Below are 23,418 nucleotides of genomic sequence, written 5' to 3'. Positions count from 1 at the left end.
GTGAACTTCTACTCCACTTAAACACTGGAGAGCTGGATTTCTAATTAAAGAAAAAAAAATCTGCCAGTCGTAGTCACATTCAACTGGATTTGTTCTGTAATGTTGAAGATGTTTCATAGCTTCTTCAGGCAACTTCAGTTCGATTGAGTGTCAGGAAAATATCCCAACATTTATATTCAAGGGTAGCACCAAGGGGTAGTCGCCATGGAATGTGTAGATGTTTATTGTCCAAGAACAAAACGGGGGTGTGGAAGTTGTGAAGTCCGCCAGTTTGAGTTACAGAATCCCATCCTTGGTGTCAAGAAGTCTGTAATAGGTGTTTATTCCTCAATTTGCATGGTGTAGCACTCATTGGAACTAAAGAAGTGGCTTGGAAAAGCTGTGAAATGTCTTCAGCAGAACAGGTCCAGTTGAACGTGACAAACTTTTACTACTGTAGATATACAATGACCTGGATAAATGAGAACCTTCACACATGAAATAAATGTACACGCACACATTTAGAGTACTACTAAAGTCTGTTTTTTTATCTTAATGTATTCTCTACATTAAGGTAAAAAATTCCCCACTGTCCTTAAAGGATACGTTCACCTTTGGGAACATTTTCCACCCGCTTTTCCCACCTTGGAGTCTTCGCCCTCTGTCCCTGTGACAGCAGTATGGGGAGAAGTTTCCCGTACCAGCTGTTACTTTTTTGAGAATAGCGCAGGCTTTGCGGGGCCCTGCCTGCACAGCCACTTCATTCATTTACAGAGCTCTGTGAACGAATGAACAAGTATCAACATCTGGGTGGATCCTGACATAAACATTGGATCTTTAAAGAGCCTGGACTTTTAGACATCAGTCAGCAGTAGGCTTTAGCCCACCGTCAGCTGAATTTGGGTCGCTAGAGTGTAGTAAATAGTGCACGTTTGTGACCCAGAAGAGAAGTATGGCCAATCAAGCTTTGGTCATATTTCTCCTTTAAAATACACAAGGAAAGGCCAGATGCACTTAAAGCTGTGTATGAATGAAAAGAAACATACATTCTCTCCAGGCAGTCAAAACCTACTAACCTGCCATAACAAATACCTTTTAAAGGAGTCAAATTTGAAACCTTGTAATTAAGTCCCAAGCAAAGCATGCTTGAACCTTTTGGCTTCAGTGGGTGCTGGTATTGACTGATAGAACCATGCACAACTAAAGTTGCAAAGGAGGAAGCTGGCAGCACTCCCAAGGATGCTTTTCTATGTTTTATTGTGAAAGAACAATGTAACAAGAATCAAAGTGTCTGAATCTTGCAGGGTCCACTTCCATGAGGCAACTCATGAGTCACCCTAGGGAAAGGCACACTGCAAGGCCAAAGTCAGACTTCCAACATTCGGGCTGTGCAGGATCCCCTTCGCCAGTGTATCTTGGTGACCATTACTGAGTTGTCCTGAGAAAGGAGACCCTGTGAAGCCAACGTTAGGCTGCCAATGTGCTGGGGTCTTGCAGGGTCTCCCCTTTTCAGGGCAACAGGACTCAGTGATGGACCCTGCGAAGCTCCAAAACGTTTACAGTCTGACCTTTCACAATAAATCATGGAAACACATCCTTGGAGTGTTGGTGATGTTCTACTCTGAAGCATGAGCTGCTGTCACTTCAGGATTTCTTTAAAGACCACCTCTTGACCTAGCTTTATGCACTTTCACAGCAATCACCTACTGCTCCTTTTCCCATCATAATTGCAGCATAATACCCGGTGCTTCTGAATACAGGGGACCATGTGACCTCCTCATGCTAGAATACTTGTTTTGTGGCGGCTAAGCCAGAGGAAGGAACAATGGTAGAGCTCCCTGAAGAGAAGTATATAATTCCATTGAGGAATGGGCTTTAGGAACAATGTAAATTTGCCCTGAATGTGCAAGGTGACAAGGCCGCTTGAAATATAGCGATTATAGATAGATTAGTCTCTAGAGGAGGGTTTCTCAACCAGAGTTCCACGGAACCCTAGAGTTCCTCCTGAGGTTGCTTGGGGTTCCTTGAGTAATGAGCACATTTCTGTGTCTTAGATAAATTTCCACTGACACCAATGATCTTTTTAGCTATCTGTAAGGGGGTAATTCTTCCCAATGACCACCAATATAAGGAGCATTCTGCCCACTGACCACCAATGTAAGGAGCATTCTTCTCACTGATCACCAATGTAAGGAGCATTCTTCCCACTGACCCCCAATGTAAGGAGCATTCTTCTCACTGATCACCAATGTAAGGAGCATTCTTCCCACTGATCACCAATGTAAGGGACATTCTTCCCACTGACCCCCAATGTAAGGAGCATTCTTCCCACTGATCACCAATGTAAGGGACATTCTTCCCACTGATCACCAATGTAAGGGACATTCTTCCCACTGACCCCCAATGTAAGGAGCATTCTTCCCACTGATCACCAATGTAAGGAGCATTCTTCCCACTGATCACCAATGTAAGGGACATTCTTCCCACTGATCACCAATGTAAGGAGCATTCTTCCCACTGACCACCTCACCAATGTGTCTTGAGTAACCTTAAGCAGGGGTTCCCTGAGACCTGAAAGTAATTTCAAGGGTTTTTCAGTGTTTAAAAGTTTGAGAGAGGGAGCTCTGTATTCCGTTGCAAGCCCTCATTATACTTGCTTAACAACTGTTAAGATATTCCACCTCCTACCCTAGAAAGTCTTTGTTTTCAGTAGACACATACATTGTATTGCATATCCTATTCTTACATCAAATATACTTACCAACTGCACATAGATGAAGCAAAACAGTAACACATAATGATAAGATATACATTACATTAAGTTAATTGCATTTACATATATACCCTAGAAAATAGAGGATTGACATGCTTTTTATAATACCCAGTTAACTATTTTAAAAAGGGTTTAAAACTTTCATTTTAACACTACTATGGGTATATATATGTGTGTGTGTGTGTGTATATATGTGTATATATATATATATATATATATATATATATATATATATATAATCCCTTTAAAACCAAAAAAGAAAGGAAAACAAAAACTTTGAAAAGACAACACTTTCCATTTTAAATACCTTTTTGTTATTTGCATATGCATTGTTTTTTCATTAAACCTTATTATGCTGTTTACAGTATTTTGTTTTGCAGTCACCCATTATTTTCTGCAGCTCCCACTTGTATTGTCCTCTCTTCCCGTCAGTCACACAGTGATTAAAAGTCTTTATGGTGCTTTGGAAAGAATTAATGTCTAGTCAATCCAGCCTTGAAAGGGCTTTTTAATTTGAAGTGAAGACATCTAAGTGGCAATTTGCGCTCTTCCCCATGTAACTTTCAGCTCTTGTCGGAGAAACTGATTGATTTATCAAATGTCGCCGGTACAGAGAGTCTCCTAATGAAATCACGGCCATTCTTTATTCTGTCATTGGCGCACTGACTATCACTTACAAGCATTGACAGCAGGAATCGGTTGACTGCAGGATACCTGTAGACTGCAACCCAACCAACGTGGAGTCAAGGCAGACTTCAGCCATACGTGAGCAAAGAGAAACTTTTGTGTATTATTTTTAATGTTAAACTCTAGACCAGAGGTCACCAAATTGTGGCCCGTGAGCCAGATGTGGCCTTTTACTTGCCTTTATCTGGCCCTTAAGACACTATTTCTTCCACTGATGCCAACAATGGGGTAGTATTCCTCCCACTGACACCAGAGATGGGGAACTAATTCTCACACTGACCCTATCAATGGGGCACTGTTCCCTACACTGACACTATCAATGGGGCACTATTCCTTCTACTGACACCAACTATGGGGCATTTTTTTACTCCCACTGACACCAAAAATGGGGAACTAATTCTCACACACCAATGATGGAGCACTATTCCCTCCACTGACACCAACAATGGGGCATTGTTTACTCCCACTGACACCAGTGATGGGGAACTAATTCTCACACTGACACCAGTGATGGGGCACTATTCCCTCCACTGCCGATAACTATGGGGCATTGTTTATACGCACTGACATCAGAGATGGGGAACTAATTCTCAGACTGACACTGATGGGGCACTGTTCCCTCCACTGACACTATCAATGGAGCACTATTCCTTCTACTGACACCAACTATGGGGCGTTTTTTACTCCCACTGACGTCAAAAATGGGGAACTAATTCTCACACACTAATGATGGGGCACTATTCCTTCTGCTGACTGCCACTGGCCACAGTCCGTCTCCCCTAAAGTTTGAAGGGCAGTAAACTGGCCCTTTGTTTTGAGAGTTTGGAGACCCCTGCTCTAGACAAACCTCTAAAAGTCCAGATAAAATCTAGATATTGTGGCTTTACCCTGTCAAAGAATTTTTATTTTTCTTCTTTCTGTCCTGAGATATACACAACCCTACCAACCTAGCAGAGCCAGAAAGATGACACCGCTATCTTTTACAGTTGGTGGTGTTTTCCCTTTTCCCCAGCATGTGAACGGGACAGCAAAGAAGCAGCAGACTGAGGTTATCTCTCTGCTCTCTCATTTCCAAACTGGCAGGAAGGGGGTAGGCTTTTCTATCCAGGCTGTGGCTGCTTTCTAAAGAAAAAAAAATGATTTTGCACAACTTTTGCTTTGACATATCTAATGTTTTTGGCTGATTTTAGCTGACATTTTAGTAGTTGGGATTTAATTACTAAAGTAGTAGTAGTTGGGATAGGCTCCATTTTGTTAATGCCATTTCTGCCTACTTCAGAGCCCCCCCCCCCCCCAGTTATTTATTTATTACAGATACTTATATAGCGCCGTCAATTTACGCAGCGCTTTACATATATATTGTACATTCACATCAGTCCCTAACCCTCAAGGGGCGTACAATCTAAGGACCCTAACTCACATTCATACATACACATACTAGGGACAATTTAGACAGGAGCCAATTCACCTACCAGCATGTCTTTGGAGTATGGGAGGGAACCGGAGTACCCGGAGGAAACCCACGCAGGCACAGGGAGAACATGCAAACTCCAGGCAGGAGGTGCCGTGGCTTGGATTCGAACCGATGACCCTAGTACTGCCAGGCAGAAGTGCTAACCATTTAGCCACTGTGCAGTTCAATTGAGAGGAAACAAGGAAGGCTGTTAACCCTGCGTTTACCAGGGTGAACAGCTGGCCATACAGGCAGGGAAATGAGCTTTCCCTATCACGTCTTTCTTTTTCACTCCGCATAAAAACTGGAGCCGGTGTTGCCGATAGACCTGCTTTGTTAGCGTTGAGTGCTCCACTCTTGCCAATTTCCTTTCCTGTCCCATTATAATGGTGCAGGTAGCTTTGTGAATTCCCCACTGTCATAAATAATTGTCATGTTTTATTTTTTGCGCATTGTTCTGTTTCCCTTCTGGATGCCTTCTTCCAGCAACAGCTGCAGTCCTCCTTATCTCTGGTGATTTTATCATCGCTCAGTCTTCCTGGTTCCAAGTCTTGATCCTTCTTGATTGGCAAGGATGTAACAATGTAATGCCTGTGCATGTACGCGGGAGTTACCTCATCTTGGCACAGAATCTTGCCAAGAATGTACACTGAGCTGTGCATGCGTGGCTTAGTGCAAGAGCTGAACAAGAGTGAATTTACTTTCCTGACTTTTATTGAGAGAGTTTACCTCCACTTTAATTATTCCAGTCCTGCATAATTATACATTCTGCCAGTTCTGTGATCCCTGGTGTTCAGAATCCCAGACTTGCACGTAGTTGTTCCTGCAACCAGAAGTTGTTACAAAGCGGGACCAGTGTGTTTGAGTACTTCCAGGATGTTAAAGGGTCTGACTAGGTAAACTCTGCAATCTGTCTGGATTTACATGCTAAATTTCCAGATTTTAATGGAATGTACCTTTATAAGTTTTTTTTTTTTTTTCCTTTTTGGTTTAATTTCCCCTAAGTTTCCAGGGAATACTTTCCAACACTGCAGTTTAATGACTAAAAGCTTCTATGGCTACAGAGAGACTGAACGTGGGATCTCTTTAGTGCCATTATGGAGTTTAACACACAGATTAGATTCATGGCACTAATATAGTGTTATACAAGACGGCCGTGGAGGATTTCTATGCCCTGTTTGCTTCCTGGATATTTCAGCTCGGAGTGGTGCCTCTATGAGCGGTTGTCTGCAGTACTGAGCTATACCCTCTATCAGGTATATTTCACCTTTTAACACATTTTTAAGCACACTTTTACCTACAGACATTTGCAGGAGTCATAATTTTTTTGGTTTAAGTAGCTTTCCTTTCCTCCTCTTTCATTTCCCTGACTTTGCTTTGTACGGCTTTTCACACTTTCATTGTATTGGATATCATTAGGTCAACTAATAAAGCAGTGGATGTGACTTCCACTAGAACATTCTCTGGTGGAGAACCAGTCACTGTTATTTAAAAAATATAGACCTGGAAGATTCTGCACCAGAGAATGTTTGATGAAAGTCAGATTCACTGCTTTATAATCAGTGATGGGGCACTATTCCCTGCACTGCCGCTAACTATGGGGCATTGTTTATACCCACTGACATCAGAGATGGGGAACTAATTCTCACACTGACACTGATGGGGCACTATTCACTCCACTGACTCCAACAATGGGGCACTGTTCCCTCCACTGACATTATCATTGGGCACTATTCCTGCTACTGACATTATCATTGGGGCACTATTCCCTCCACTGACCCTATCATTGGGGCACTATTCCTTCTACTGACATCAACTATGGAGCATTTTATACTCCCACTGACACCAAAAATGGGGAACTAATTCTCACACTGACACTAATGGGGCACTATTCACTCCACTGACTCCAACAATGGGGCACTGTTCCCTCCACTGACACTATCATTGGGGCACTATTCCTTCTACTGAAACCAACTATGGGGCATTTTATACTCCCACTGACACCAAAAATGGGGAAAAAATTCTCACACACTAATGATGGGGCACTATGCCCTCCACTGACACCAACAATGGGACACTATTCCTTCTGTTGAAACCAACAATGTGGCATTGTTTACTCCCACTGTCCACAGTCTGCCTCCCCTAAAACACACCTTTACCTACAGACATTTGCAGGGGTCATCATTTTTTGGTTTAAGTAGCTTTCTTTTCCTCCTCTTTCATTTCCCTGACTTTGCTTTGTACGGCTTTTTACACTTTCATTGTATTGGATATCATTAGGTCAACTTATAAAGCAATGGATGTGACTTCCACTAGAACATTCTCTGGTGGAGAACCAGTCACTGTTTAATTAAAAAATATAGACCTGGAAGATTGTGCACCAGAGAATGCTTGAAAGTCACATTCCCTGCTTTATAATCAGACCCCAGTGCATGAAGGGAAGGCACTGCAGCTGCTGGAACCAGCTTCACTTGTAAGTTCTAGTCGTTGCCATGTGGACCATTGTTTGCAGAGTATTATTTTGATGTGGAAGGCATTGAAGCAGGAAGATACCATTGGTGACATTGCTTCTCTTCTTAGGGAGTCTTTGATGCATCACAAGTATGCATGGGCCCTGGTTTCACTGGCTGCATGCCTGTCCTGGGTCTCTAGAAGCATGAGAATGGCCTCACCGAAACAGCAGGTTCCATATTCCTCTTAGACTGGTCTCCATGATGATCCATTCTGTGAAGAGTTTGCTGTATGTGAAATGTTTAAGTGTTGCAGGAAACGAAGTTGTCTGTAGGAACCCCCACATATAAAAGCCATGTGGATGACATTGCAGAATCTAAAGCCAGCCATAGACTGTTCGATTCTCTGCCGATTCAGCAGGGATCAGCTGAGGTTTGAACCATGTATGAGCAGGCTCAATATACCCAAGTTTACCAATCCATCAATTTGAGTACAACTCGCATGTCGGATTTTACATGCGATTATTGCTAGCAGTTATTGTAGCTGCTAGTAGTAACCACTGTGTTCTTGGTGGGGACACCCACACAACCACCCCTTACCGGGAGAACACTATAAATCCGTGGGAGATATTCCCCAATTGACACAGACTATGTTGATGGAGGAATCAAGTGATTTTCTTTCCAAGAAAAAAAAATTGCTCTGTCTGTGGCCGTCCTAACACCCGGATGGCAGTTGCAGCCACTACTCTGGCATTCTGGGCAACCAGGACTCCAGCAACCTATAAAACAGCGATAATGATGACTGATTGTGGTGCCTTCCTAAAATTTGTCACCTCTGGAATCAAGCTGAATTCCAATAGGCCAATTGGGTCAGCTTGGACAAATGTAAATATGTATATACCATGCCTATGGGATTCAAGAGAAAGATGGAAATCACTGCAGTTGGCACTGCTACTCCAATTATTGCCATCAGAACTCAGACATGTTCAGATACTAGTCTGAAACCATATGAGCTGTCCTGCCAGGGAACTGGAAGTGCAGGTCACTAATTATAGGCAAACGAGGCATTCCCCACCCCGGAGCTGCATGTATACATGCCCCTTGTGTGTACGTATAGCTGCGGTGCAGGTCACTAATTATAGGCAAACGAGGCATTCCCCACCCCGGAGCTGCATGTATACATGCCCCTTGTGTGTACGTATAGCTGCGGTGCAGGTCACTAATTATAGGCAGACGAGGCATTCCCCACCCCGGAGCTGCACATATACATGCCCCTTGTGTGTACGTATAGCTGCGGTGCAGGCAATGCCTTGGCTGCTTATGATTACCGGTTTGCAGTGGCTGCTTCTTGGCAGGACTAGCCTGGCTAGTATCCAAACACCCCTGAGCTCATCCCTATTTGCCGCTAGCTTCCAAGTCCCATATCGAGTGGCTGCCCTGCTGCTTAGTGAACAAAGGAAGTTGTTTGCTTGGCATGGGCGCTGTTCAGAGAACACCTTGCATTTTCTCAGTGAATGCAAAGTGTTCTGATTGGATGAGGTTGTGATTGTAAGGTTTCCGCTCTGCCTCTCCATTTTGTTCAATCTGAGAATGCTTTGCGCTCATTGAAAACATACAAGGTGTTCCCAGTATGGAAGCTGTGCTGACCGAGCGACCTTCTGTTTTCAAAATGCCGTCGGGCAGCCATTCAGTACAGAACCTGGAAGCTAGTATAGAGAGGTAGCAGCAGTGCTGACTACAGTGATTTTAAGCTTCCTGGGGGGGATCCCACAGGTATGGCACATGCATTCTTACATTGGTCCAAGCTGGACCAATCTCACTATGAAAAAATTGCCATACCTAAACTTCAGCTTTATGTGCACAAACGCTCCATATTTTAGGCGTTTGTCCTCTTTTATCTGTATGTGCGATGTAAGTATATCACACAGAGTTTGATGGTCCATTTACACTATGAAGTTACACTATTAGGTGCAATGCCATGCAGCACAGGTTAAACAATGCATTCATTTGAATGGCACCCCAGCGCACCTTGCTGATGGAACATTGCAGTGCATGCCCACAAAACTGTGCATGCACCTTTTTTGCGGCAACCCACTGCAACGCAAGATGCTCTACAACACGCATCCTTCCAGAGGTGGTTGGCGGTGCCATGTTAGCACAGCACCATAGTGAGGACAGGCCCTATACCCACAGTAGCATTCACATCAATCTCTGACTCCCCCCGAATACGTTTAATGTGATGTAGACAGTGACGTAGGCAAACCCTGGGGCAACTGTGGGCTGAGCCCAGCCATTGTACCATTGTGTTTTGTGAGCACCAGGAGAGAATCCATTCAATTCAGGGAGAACATACAGTGGGGATCGAAAGTTTGGGCACCCCAGCTAAAAATTTGTATTAATGTGCATAAAGAAGCCACGGAAAGATGGAAAAATCTCCAAAAGGCATCAAATTACAGATTAGACATTTTTCTAATATGTCAACAAACGTTAGATTTTATTTCCATCATTTACACTTTCAAAATAACAGAAAACAAAAAAATGGCGTCTGCAAAAGTTTGGGCACCCTGCAGAGTTAATATCTTGTACTGCCCCCTTTGGCAAGTATCACAGCTTGTAAACGCTTTTTGTAGCCAGCCAAGAGTCTTTCAATTCTTGTTTGAGGTATCTTTGCCCATTCTTCCTTACAAAAGTCTTCCAGTTCTTTGAGATTTCTGGGTTGTCTGTCACACACTGCTCTTTTAAGGTCTATCCATAGATTTTCAATTATGTTGAGGTCAGGAGATTGTGAAGGCCATGGCAAAACCTTCAGTTTACGCCTCTTGATGTAATCCCCCGTGGATTTCGAGGTGTGTTTAGGATCATTATCCATTTGTAGAAGCCATCCTCTCTTTAACTTCAGCTTTTTCACAGATGGCATCAAGTTACCATCCAAAATTTGCTGAAATTTTATTGAATCCATTTTTCCTTCTACTCGTGAGATGTTCCCTGTGCCACTGGCTGCAACACAACCCCAAAGCATGATTGATCCAACCCCATGCTTAACAGTTGGACAGAGGTTCTTTTCATTAAATTCTGTGCCCCTTCTTCTCCAAACGTACCTTTGCTCATTCCGGCCAAAAATTTCAATTTCTAACCTCATCGGTCCACAGAACTTGTTTCCAAAATGCATCAGGCTTGTCTATATGTTCATTTGCAAAGTTCAAATGCTGATTTTTGTGGTGAGGACGTAGAAGAGGTTTTCTTCTGATGACTCTTCCATGAAGACCATATTTGGACAAGTATCTCTTTATAGTGGAATAGTGTACAACAACTCCAGTGTCTGCCAGATCTTTCTGGAGGGATCGTGCAGTCAAACGTGGGTTTTGAAATTTTTCTCACAATCCTGCGAGCTGTTCTGTCTGATATTTTTCTTGGTCTTCCAGATCTTGCTTTAACTTCCACTGTTCCTGATGACTGCCATTTCTTAATTACATTCCGAACAGAGGATATTGACATCTGAAAACGCTTTGCAAACTTCTTATAGCCTTCTCCAGCTTTGTGAGCATCAACTATTTTCAGTTTCAGTTTTCTAGACAACTGCTTAGAAGAGCCCATGGTGCTGATTGTTGGGGCAAGGTCAGATGAGTCTGGGCATTTAAAACCTTTGAGATTGACATCACCTGGTCTTCCCAGACGATGATTGAGAACAATCCATGACACTGGCAGGTCTCAGCTTTGCAAAGGGGGCAGTGCATGCTATAAATTCTGCAGGGTGCCCAAACGTTTGCAGACGCCATTTTTTGGTTTTCTGTTATTTTGAAAGTGTAAATGATGGAAATAAAATCTAATTTTTGTTGACATATTATAAGAATGTCTAATCTGTAATTTGATGCCTTTTGGAGATTTTTCCATCTTTCCTTGGCTTCTTTATGCACGTTAATACAAATTTTTAGCTGGGGTGCCCAAACTTTCGATCCCCACTGTATATTTCCATACATGTAATGTACCTGTTTGATATTGAACTCTGGACCCCAGTGCTGCAAGCTACACGTGCCAGTCACTAAAGCACAGTGCTGTGGTTTTATCCTCCTCTGCTCGCTCCTTAGAGGCTGCAAATGGTTGTAATTAAACTTTGCGGGAAGAAAATGTGCTTCTGGTAATGTGAGGCAGCATCTGAAATGTCACACAGATCGTTTCATGTCTTGCTCATTATTAATTGTGACAGGTTGTCGCCTCTCACATCTCGTGTTGGACAAGCATTTTTACTTCTCTGATGATGGCTGAACAGAACTGGCAGCCTCAGACCGTCCTGGATGTCCAGGGAATGGAAAGGAGAGCTAAACGAGTGCAAACTCTGCTGGTGACACGAGACTTTGTACCAGACAGTTATACGGTATCCAGATTCCCAAAGTTCCTGAAAAAGCTGCCAATCCGCTCACTTTGAAATACCTTCACATTGTGTCAGTGTGCCCCTTTCCCTGGGGGTGTCTGCTCTTCTGTGAACATACAGATTGGATGTTGGTCTTCAGTGATCTATTAGAGGAGAACATAGATGACAGGACTTCCTCTGTACCACTGAGTTTAAAGGATGACTCTAAAACAAAGTACTGGATTGCAGTTGGTGTCACTATGATATAAACCTAAATCTCTTCTTAGCAGACATTCTTTAATAAAGTATGTTTCAATTTTTGCAACCAAATTAGGATAACTGCTAGTTTGGGTTCAACTATAAATTCACATAGCACGGTTTAGAGATTTAAAAATGTCTACTTGGCTTTAGGCCTGGTTCTTAATGGTGCAATCGCAGATGCAACTTTGGTCTCACTGAATCGCATGACAATGGAAATCACATGCATTTTGGTGGTGCCTGCTAACATCAATGCAACTCAACTGTGATGCGACTGTGGAAGGGTTACTTTGGTGTGATGCAGTGCAATTTTATGCCCATGGAAACGCATCAAAAACACATCTACACTTTTGGTGTTTTTACCCCAACTATTATCCTCCTCCAGAAATTGCAGTAGTATGAAAATCGCATAAAAAACACACCAAGTCCTACTGCAGTTGCACTACATACAGGTAGGTCCATATACAGTATATTTGGACACAGGCACAATTTTCATTTTTTTTCAGGTATTTACCAAAACATATTCAAGCTACAGTTATATAATGGATATGGGGTGAAAGTGCGCACTCTCAGGTTTAATTTGAGGGTATGTACATCTAAATTGGAGGAAGGGTTTAGGAATTACAGTGCTTAAGATTAGCCACCCCCCCTTTTTCAAGGGACCAAAAGTAATTGGACAATTGAATCAAATGCTGTTTCTTGGCCAGGTCAATTAAGCAGGTAAAAGGTCTGGAGTTGATTCTAAGTGTGGGATTTGCATTTGGAATCTATTGCTGTGAACCTACATCATGCATTCAAAGGAGCTGTCCATGCAAGTGAAATAGGCCATTGTAAGGCTTCAAAAATGAAACCAATCCATCAGAGAGATAGCAGCAACATTAGGAGTGGCCAGATCAACAGTTTGGTACATTCTGAGGAAAAAAAAATGCACTGGTGAGCTCAGCAACATAAAAAGGCATGGACGTCCGCGGAAGACAACAGTGGTGGATGATCGCAGGATCCTCTCTACGGTAAAGAAATCCCATTCACAACATCCAGACAAGTGAAGGACGCTCTCCAGGAGGTGGGCGTATCATTGTCCGTCTACAATCAAGAGAAGACTTCACGAGAGCAAATACAGAGAATTCACCACAAGGTGCAAACCATTCATAAGCCTGAAAAATAGAAAATCCAGATTCGACTTTGCCAAAAAACATCTAAAAATTCTTTGTGCTAATGAAACTAACATTAATCTGTACCAGACTGACGGGAAGAAAAAAGTGTGGAGAAGGCTTGGAGCAGCTCATGATCCAAATCACACAACGTCATCTGTAAAACATGATGGAGGCAGTGGGATGGCATGGGCATGCATGGCTTCCAGTGGCACTGGGTCATTGGTGTTTATTGATGATGTGACAGAAGCAGCCGGATGAATTCTGCAGTGTTTAGAGAGATACTGTCGGCCCAGATTCAGCCAAACGCAGCAAAGTTGATTGGATGGAGCTTCACAGTACAGATGTACAATGATCCAAAACACACTGCAAAAGCAACCCAGGAGCTTTTGAAGGAAAATAAGTGGAATATTCTGCAATGGCCGAGTCAGTCACCTGATCTCAACCCAACTGAACATGCATTTCACTTGCTGAAGCAAAACTAAAGGCAGAAAGACCCACAAACAAAACAACTGAAGACAGCTGCAGTTAGAGTCTGGCAAAGCATCAGAAAGGAGGAAACCCAGTCTTTGGTAATGTCCATGGGTTCCAGACTTCAGGAAAAGCATCAGAAAGGAGGAAACCCAGTCTTTGGTAATGTCCATGGGTTCCAGACTTCAGGTAGTCATTGCCAGTAAAAGATTCTCAATGAAATATTACAAATGAACATTTTATTTATGATTATATTAATTTGTCCAATTACATTTGAGCCCCTGAAAATGGAGGGACTGTGTATAAAAATGGTTGCAGTTCCTAAAATTTGTACTTAATATTTATGTTCAACCCCTTGAATTAAAGCTGAAAGTCTGCACTTCAAATTCATTTGGATTGTTTCGTTTTAATTTATTCTGGTGGCATACAGAGCCAAAAGTATGAAAACTGTGCCTGTGTCCAAATATATACGGACCTAACTGTAATTGCATTGGAAATCGAATGAAATCGTAGTGTGAATCAGGCCTTTTACTTGCTATCTTCTGAAGGCTTCTCCTTCTAGATTTATTTTATTTTATTAAAGATAATTAAATAGCGTCATCAATTTACGCAGCGCTTTACATATATAGTACATTTTACATCGGTCCCTGCCCTCAAGGAGCGTACAATCTAAGGTCCCTAACTCACATTCATACATACACATACTAGGGCCAATATAGACAGGAGCCAATTAACCTACCAGCAGGTCTTTGGAGTGTAGGAGGAAACCGGAGTACCCGGATGGTAAGGAGGGGCTAGGGAGTTGTGTTTATTATAATTAAAGCAGAACTAAACTGTGTTTGAGCATCACAAACTGAAACACTATTTATTTCAGAACAAACTACCCCATCCATCTATGTCTCCATGCTTTAGTTCATTGAAAACACACCCCCTAGCATTCCTGGTCATGGCCATCTCGAGTACGGGGAGATGATTCATGTAGCATTTACTTCCTGAGATCCAACTGCCCTTAGCTTAGGCATGAAGGAAGGAGGGTGTGCTTAGCTGAGAGAACCTCTGCTCCAGGTGAAAGAAAAAAAAAATGCACATGACTCCTGGGATGTATGACATCATTTTGGCCCAGGCCCGAAACCAGGAAGCAATTGAAGAAATGTTAAAAAAAAAAAAAAAAAAAAGTTTAAAACAAGTAAATACAATATACATTCCTATCTATTTACTGACGCTAAAGCACAAGGAATACAATTAGTAAATATTGATTTAGAGAGTTTAGTTCCACTTTAACCCTGTCTGTAGTATGCTGGCAGATCTAATCATCTGTAAATTAGATGTGCACACTGTCTGTCCTGACAGGTGATATATTGCATGGTAACCCTTTGCTGCTGGCCTTTTAAAGGGTAACTTCACTTTCATGAGGAAAGAAAAAAAAAAAAAAACAGCAAATTTAAAAATAATTAAAAAAATAAATAAAAATAAATTATATATATAATATAAAAAACACACACGTGTGTGTGTGTGTATATGTATATATATATATATATATATATATATTCTATCTAACATACAATTGCTATAAAAGCCATAATGTAATTTAGGGCCCTTTTCACATTGATGCGCTTGCGCTGTTCTAAAACACACCTTTCCAGTGCAAAAAAAAGCGTGTGAAAATGATTCCCCTTTAAAACGTATGTAGCTGTTCACATTGCTGCGATGCGTTTTAAAAAGTCCTACAAGCTTCATCTTTGGTGTGCATGTCAAAAGCACACCTCCCATTTATTTCTATAGGAAACACATCAAAAATGCACTCGTGGTGCACTTTTGATGCGTTTTTGGAGTCCCATGTCTACATTTCGCACAAAACGCACCCAAAACGGGACATGCATTTTTGCAAAACGCATCCCATGTTTTTAAACCCAGCCATGTGAAAGGGTCCTTAATGTCATTAAAAATCAGCTTTGTGATTTGACCTGACCTTTAGCATCTAAACATAAGTGCTGTATGCAGCCAGAGAGCAGGCATTAAGTGGAATTGCTGTGCCGTTCTCCGCAGCGTCAGGATGATGGTGACCAGTGCCGAGGACAGTGTGTTCTCCCTCATTAGACAATTACTGCACAAACAGCCTGCAATCATCGGCACAGACTGGCCTCTATTTTCTTAGCTGCTTTTCATCTTTCCTTCCCTGACCATTACTCAGATTGAAGCTCTTTCTGTTCCTCGTTTTTTATACACCTTTTTTTTTTTTCTTTTTTTTTTAAATATCCAGGCCAATAAAAGCATAGCACGTGTAATGTTCACAGGACCTTATGGTCCGCTATTGTCCCAAATTAAATGACCTCAATGGTTATAGGCATAGCTGCAGACGCTGGATAGTGATGTGACCCCCTTGGGGGGGGGGGGGGGATGCTCTGTGTTTGAGGCAGGGGTGTGTGGATAAAAAAAATTGGTGAGTATAACTAAACTAAAACGGTGAGCATTTATACTAAAAGTGATATTGACATCCATTTTTTTTAAAATTAAAATAAAATGATATATTTACCCGCTCTGTGCCATGGTATTGCGCAGGACTGTCCCTTACCTCTTCGGTGGTCCCCCAGCGGCATTGTCTGCCCCCATAGCAAACCGTGTTGTGGGGGCACTTGTGCGACACGCTCCTTCCTATCCAGCCTCACAAGGTTTGACTGACAGCAGCAGGAGCCAGAGGCCCTCAGGGAAGTAAGAGAGGAGAGTGGGCTGCCAGTGGGGACACTGCTGGATCGAGAGTGGCGTCCTGTACTTTGGGGGGGGGGGGGGATTGTGAAGAAACGCCATAGGAATGTGTTTGTGTTTTTTTGTTGTTTTTTTTACATTAATGCAGGGAACGCATAAAAATACGTAAACTCAACATTTCAAATCCCTGAGATATGCCAGCTGTAAAAGTATCCTGTTCTCTTTGTATTGCTTCCTTTGTGTGGAATATTTTGTGATCCTGTCAGTCCCTCTGCTTTCCTATTAAAAACTGACTACACTAGGCGGGAGAGCACAGCGTCGTCAATTTTCTGCTGACTCAGCCTGCTCTCCTCCAATGGTCAGGCTTGTGCTGACACGCCTCCTCTGCACAGCCATTCACTAGGGAGATCTGTGTATGCTGTTTCTCCTCTCCCAGCTCTTTGAGCTCCTTATGTAGCTGAGAACAGAGGGTATGCTATCACTTATAAAAAAAAAAGGTATTTATAATATATTTTTATTATGTATACACACATTTTGCTTTTCTTTCCTATTTTAAACTGAATGGGTTGTTTTAAAAGGTGAGGGTTTACATATACCTTAAGATAAAAATCAGGTGACCGTAATAACCACTTGAAAGCTTAAAGTGTTACTAAACACACTGATAGAAGTCACAAGACTGCTCTATTCTGCTAATGAGAAGGGATTTAGCAGTTTATATTTACAAAAATTATTGCATTTCCATGTTGTGTGTACTGTGGGGGACCAGATATAGTGAATGCAGGGTCTGGGGAGACCGGATATAGTGAATGCAGGGTCCGGGGAGACCGGATATAGTGAATGCAGGGTCCGGGGAGACCAGATATAGTGAATGCAGGGTCTGGGGAGACCGGATATAGTGAATGCAGGGTCCGGGGAGACCGGATATAGTGAATGCAGGGTCTGGGGAGATCGGATATAGTAAATGCAGGGTCCTAGGAGACCAGATATAGTGAATGCAGGGTCCGGGGAGAGCAGATATAGTGAATGCGGGGTCCGGGGAGAGCAGATATAGTGAATGCGGGGTCCGGGGAGAGCAGATATAGTGAATGCGGGGTCCGGGGAGACCAGATATAGTGAATGCAGGGTCCGGGGAGACCGGATATGGTGAATGCGGGTTGTCCGGGGACACCGGATATGGTGAATGCGGGGTGTCCTGGGAATACTGGATATAGTGAATGCGGGGTGTCCGGGGAGACCGGATATAGTGAATGCGGGGTCCGGGGAGACCAGATATAGTGAATGCGGGGTCCGGGGAGAGCGGATATAGTGAATGCGGGGTCCGGGGAGACCAGATATAGTGAATGCAGGGTCCGGGGAGACCAGATATAGTGAATGCAGGGTCCGGGGAGACCGGATATAGTGAATGCGGGGTGTCCGGGGAGACCGGATATAGTGAATGCGGGGTGTCTGGTGAGAGAGGATATACTGAATGCAGGGTCCGGGGAGACTGGATATAGTGAATGCGGGGTCCAGGGAGACTGGATATAGTGAATGCGGGGTCCGGGGAGAGCAGATATAGTGAATGCGGGGTCCGGGGAGAGCAGATATAGTGAATGCGGGGTCCGGGGAGAGCAGATATAGTGAATGCGGGGTCCGGGGAGACCGGATATAGTGAATGCAGGGTCCGGGGAGACCGGATATGGTGAATGCAGGGTCCAGGGACACCGGATATGGTGAATGCGGGTTGTCCGGGGACACCGGATATGGTGAATGCGGGGTGTCCTGGGAATACTGGATATAGTGAATGCGGGGTGTCCGGGGAGACCGGATATAGTGAATGCGGGGTCCGGGGAGACCGGATATAGTGAATGCAGGGTCCGGGGAGAGCGGATATAGTGAATGCGGGGTCCGGGGAGAGCGGATATAGTGAATGCGGGGTCCGGGGAGACCAGATATAGTGAATGCAGGGTCCGGGGAGACCAGATATAGTGAATGCAGGGTCCAGGGAGACCGGATATAGTGAATGCGGGGTGTCCGGGGAGACCGGATATAGTGAATGCGGGGTGTCTGGTGAGAGAGGATATAGTGAATGCAGGGTCCGGGGAGACTGGATATAGTGAATGCGGGGTCCAGGGAGACTGGATATAGTGAATGCGGGGTCCGGGGAGACTGGATATAGTGAATGGGGGGTCCGGAGAAAGCGGATATAGTGAATGCGGGGTGTCCGGGGACACCCGATATGGTGAATGCGGGGTGTCCGGGGAATACCGGATATAGTGAATGCGGGGTGTCCGGGGAGACCGGATATAGTGGATGTGGGGTCTTGGGTTTAGTAACACGGAGACTGGATATAGTGAATGCGGGGTCCGGGGAGACTGGATATAGTGAATGGGGGGTCCGGAGAAAGCGGATATAGTGAATGCGGGGTGTCCGGGGACACCCGATATGGTGAATGCGGGGTGTCCGGGGAATACCGGATATAGTGAATGCAGGGTCCGGGGAGACTGGATATAGTGAATGCGGGGTCCAGGGAGACTGGATATAGTGAATGCGGGGTCCGGGGAGACTGGATATAGTGAATGGGGGGTCCGGAGAAAGCGGATATAGTGAATGCGGGGTGTCCGGGGACACCGGATATGGTGAATGCGGGTTGTCCGGGGACACCGGATATGGTGAATGCGGGGTGTCCTGGGAATACTGGATATAGTGAATGCGGGGTGTCCGGGGAGACCGGATATAGTGAATGCGGGGTCCGGGGAGACCGGATATAGTGAATGCAGGGTCCGGGGAGAGCGGATATAGTGAATGCGGGGTCCGGGGAGAGCGGATATAGTGAATGCGGGGTCCGGGGAGACCAGATATAGTGAATGCAGGGTCCGGGGAGACCAGATATAGTGAATGCAGGGTCCAGGGAGACCGGATATAGTGAATGCGGGGTGTCCGGGGAGACCGGATATAGTGAATGCAGGGTCCGGGGAGACTGGATATAGTGAATGCGGGGTCCAGGGAGACTGGATATAGTGAATGCGGGGTCCGGGGAGACTGGATATAGTGAATGGGGGGTCCGGAGAAAGCGGATATAGTGAATGCGGGGTGTCCGGGGAATACCGGATATAGTGAATGCGGGGTGTCCGGGGAGACCGGATATAGTGGATGTGGGGTCTTGGGTTTAGTAACACTTTAACTCCATGCACAAAAACTTTAATATTGCTAAAGAACCACAAAGGATATGAATCCACTTTGTGTGCACCATATATCTTTGCAAACCCTGCTATTGCCATGTAAAGGTGGCAGTGAAATCATCGATGTACATAGCATGTGCTAAGAAGAGCTGTGTGGGGGCTGCCTGCTGAAAACTGGAGAAGAAAGAAAGGATACAAGGCCATTCACCCTGCACACAGAGGCAGGCACACATCTGCTCCCACCCCGCCTCCCATAGGGCTTTTCCTCTTTTTCTTCAATTATTAAATGGGTACATGTGCATTCCAGTGCATTTTTGGTTGTCTTTTACTGTGTTCCAGTACAGTTCCGTGCAGGAAAAATGCAACTGGAATGCACTGGAACTGCAGGCAGTTATGTGAACTAGGACACTGACAACCATATATCCTACTTTTGTGTGTTTTGGATGCAGAAAAAAAAAGCAACTGAAGCGTATATAGTGTGAACTGGCCCCTAAGTGTTCGGTGTTGGTGCAGATTGTTACAGCGAAATGCGCATTTGTTCATGGTGCACCCATGTCATTTGGGTTGTTAGGTGCCAAAATCTCATGTACCAAAAATTCTATCACCAGTTTATGATTGGATTATGGATAAAGTGGTTAATGTGGAATTGCTTACTACATGAAGCGTAGTAATGGTAGGATCAGTAATAGAAAGTTTTATATTTCAATCAATAACTGCAATTCTTATACCGAAACAATATGGAAGTATTTTGATGAAGAGAACTAATGATCTTATTGCCGTCATTTGGTCAGGATGTTTTTTTCCCCCCCCTGTGAGTAAATCCCAGCAATACCTTTTAGATGGAATCTGTATTGCCTTTCTCTGGACCAAAACTAAAGGAGTGCAGGAAGCCAAACTTCGACCTTTGGCCCCTTTGGCCCATATAGCTATGTATGGAAATAGATGTAATTATTTTTCATATTTCATTTGTATATTGCTCTGTTTGGGTAGTTAAACTTTTAATTTCACATTATGTGTGCTGGTAATTTGTGGATGTATTATCATTTGCCTAGGCTGTAATATTTGATTTAGTTTCATAATAATTATGAGTGCGCAATGGTTCTCCCCCGTGTGTAGTCAGACTCCCCCGTCTCTCCACGCTCTATACACCTCTTCACTTTTAATACGCACCATGCCGTGTCTGCATTAAACTTACTCCACGATTTATTGCGCTCCTTGCTTATTGTGCACTTGCTGAATTATTTATCTCCTTTTATTTATGATATTTGTGATGTTTTTGTTTTTTTTTCATGCTTCTTGAAATTTCCTGTGCTCTGCAACTTTGGTTTTTTTGTGCTGTGTATAACGTTTACTCATCTATATGTACATGCTTATGCTATAAAGCAGGGGTCTCCAGACATTCCAAATAAAGGGCCAGTTTACTGCCCTTCACACTTTAGGGGGGCCAGACTAAAACCATTCTTGGTGACAGTGGGAGGAATAGTGCCCCATCATCGGTGTCAGTGGGAGGAATAGTGCCCCATCATCGGTGTCAGTGGGAGGAATAGTGCCCCATCATCGGTGTCAGTGGGAGGAATAGTGCCCCATCATAGGTGTCAGTGGCAGGAATAGTGCCCCATCATCGGTGTCAGTGGGAGGAATAGTGCCCCATCATTGGTGTCAGTGGGAGGAATAGTGCCCCATCATTGGTGTCAGTGGGAGGAATAGTGCCCCATCATTGGTGTCAGTGGGAGGAATAGTGCCCCATCATTGGTGTCAGTGGGAGGAATAGTGCCCCATCATTGGTGTCAGTGGGAGGAATAGTGCCCCATCATCGGTGTCAGTGGGAGGAATAGTACCCCATCATTGGTTTCAGTGGGAGGAATAGTGCCCCATCATTGGTGTCAGCGGGAGGAATAGTGCCCCATAATTGGTGTCAGTGGGAGGAATAGTGCCCCATAATTGGTGTCAGTGGGAGAATTAATTCCCCATCCCTGGTGCCAGTGGTAGAAATAGTAGCCCATCGTTGGTGTCAGTGGGAGGAATAATGCCTCAAGGGCTAGATCAAGACGAGCAAAAGGGCCACACCCAGTCTGCGGGCCACAGTTTGGAGACCTCACAGCAGTGTGAAATGTAGTAATCCGTACAGCAAGCATGTAAATGTTCTATTTAACCACTTCCTGTCCGGACACTTTCACCCCCTTCCTGTCCAGGCCAATTTTCAGCTTTCAGCGCTATCACACTTTGAATGACAATTGCGCGGTCATGCAACACTGTACCCATATGAATTTTTTACCATTTTTTTTTAGATCGATAAAGCTTTATTTTGGTGGTATTTATTCACCGCTGGGATTTTTATTTTTTTTGCTATAAGTGAAAGTCCAAACATTTTGGAAAAAAGTGGGGTTTTTTTAATAACATTTTGCAAATAAATAATATTTCATCATAAATCTTGGCCAAAATGTGTTCCATTATCTTTTTAGTAAAAAAAAAAAAAAAAATCCAAATTAGTTTATAACCAAAAATTACTTGTGGGGGGTGATGAACATTTTTTTTTTTTTTTTTTTTTTTTTTTTACACTGATTGCTTTTATACCCATATAGGATGTAAAAGCAATCATTTCTCTTTCTCTGTCATTGAAAAGTACTGAGTGAGCTGTGATTGGTCACAGCTTGTCACATGGTACAAGGCTGTTGTGAATAGCCTTGTACCATGTGACCTCTGTGATCATTCACAGATTTCACATGTAGTAAGCAATGATGTCACAAGTGACATCTTGCTTGCTACTTTGCATGTGATCACTGATTGGCCGATCAGTGATCACATGATCAGGACCTCGTACAGAGGTCCTGTCCGACGATCAGTGTTTCAATGTGTCCGGAGGACACAGCGGGCACCGGATTGCGGTGCTGAGCGCTCCCAGGGACCGTGCACAAGCAGGGTGCGGGGAGGCCGTCTATAAACGGCCACCTGACCCTGCACTGCCACCGTCCGGCCGTTTATATACAACGACCGGTCGGGAAGTGGTTAATGATAGTAGACTTGACTTAGATCTGATTTTTAGCAGGAGATGATGGTAGGTTTTGAAATTGCTTCATAAAGCTTGTCAATATTGGCAGCCTCTCTGCAGTGTGGGTCATATGACCTAACATCCAATCTCCAGGTCACAACACAGCAATAGAATGCTACAATATCAGCGTTTGTCTTCACTTAAATAGAAACTAGAAACTTTGGGTGGTTTTTCTTTTTTTTTTTTCCTTTTTTTTTTTCCTTTTTTTTTTTCCTTTTTTTTTTTTTTTTTTTGCACATTCTCCTTTGAGTGTTTTTCTGCTTGTTTTCCTATGCTTGATCATGCAGAATCCCATTCTCACTAATTGTACTTGTTCACACTTGTATGTTCAGCCCCCTACGCTGTAATCCCTGTGCTCAGAAAAGTACATAAGTTGTTTGTTTGTTTTTTAGAGTAGTCATGCATTTTTGAATCCTTAGACTTTAGTGGAAATGCCTGTAAACATGCATTTTTGCGCATGAAGAATTCCTTTCATCCTTTTTTTCAGCCCAGAAAACAAGCTCCTGAAACTTGAATTGTGGCCAAAAAAAACCCTGAAAAAAACTCCTTAAAACCTCCAGGCATACGCTCTTTGTCCGCACTGCTCAGGTGTGAATGCAGGGTTCACCCTTGACAAAGGATTCTCGGAGCACTATGTGCACAGGAGTGCATTTTCAGACGGTCCGGGCCTGATTTATTAAAGACAGAGGCTGTGAAACAGTGTTCTGTTTGAATGCCCAATTATGTGTGAGGAGCATTAAAAAAAAAAAAAAAAAAAATTTAACACATGATTGGTTATTCAAAGTGAACACAGCTTTACCTTGTCCACACTGTATTTTATTTGATAGGTGAAAAGTCTTTAGTAAATGAACCCCAAAGTCTCTGGCTGATAACCTCAGATTGGGCCACCTGAAGATCAGGGAAATGAGGGGGAGGAGTCACTGATCTCACCCACT

At 43.6% G+C, this 23,418-nt stretch overlaps 1 protein-coding gene and 1 long non-coding RNA gene across 2 annotated transcripts in view; one reads left to right on the top strand and one right to left on the bottom strand.

Annotated features, from left to right (window-relative positions):
* ATRN (attractin) overlaps nt 1–23,418 on the top strand; it is a gene marked incomplete at its 5' end in the record, with an annotated part of 270,653 nt that overhangs the window by 220,179 nt on the left and 27,056 nt on the right. The window lies entirely within an intron of this gene.
* Nucleotides 12,402–16,230, bottom strand: LOC149445838 (uncharacterized). Its single transcript, XR_016306314.1, has 2 exons — nt 16,143–16,230; nt 12,402–13,102 (listed from the first exon to the last, which is right to left on the bottom strand). It is a non-coding gene; the product is annotated as an uncharacterized LOC149445838 (long non-coding RNA).

Source organism: Staurois parvus, unplaced genomic scaffold, assembly GCF_062004578.1.
Source record: "Staurois parvus isolate SC_StPar_1 unplaced genomic scaffold, SC_StPar_1.0 ptg000708l, whole genome shotgun sequence".
NCBI classification, from domain to species: domain Eukaryota; kingdom Metazoa; phylum Chordata; class Amphibia; order Anura; family Ranidae; genus Staurois; species Staurois parvus.
This window is presented reverse-complemented; position numbering and strand designations above follow the sequence as displayed.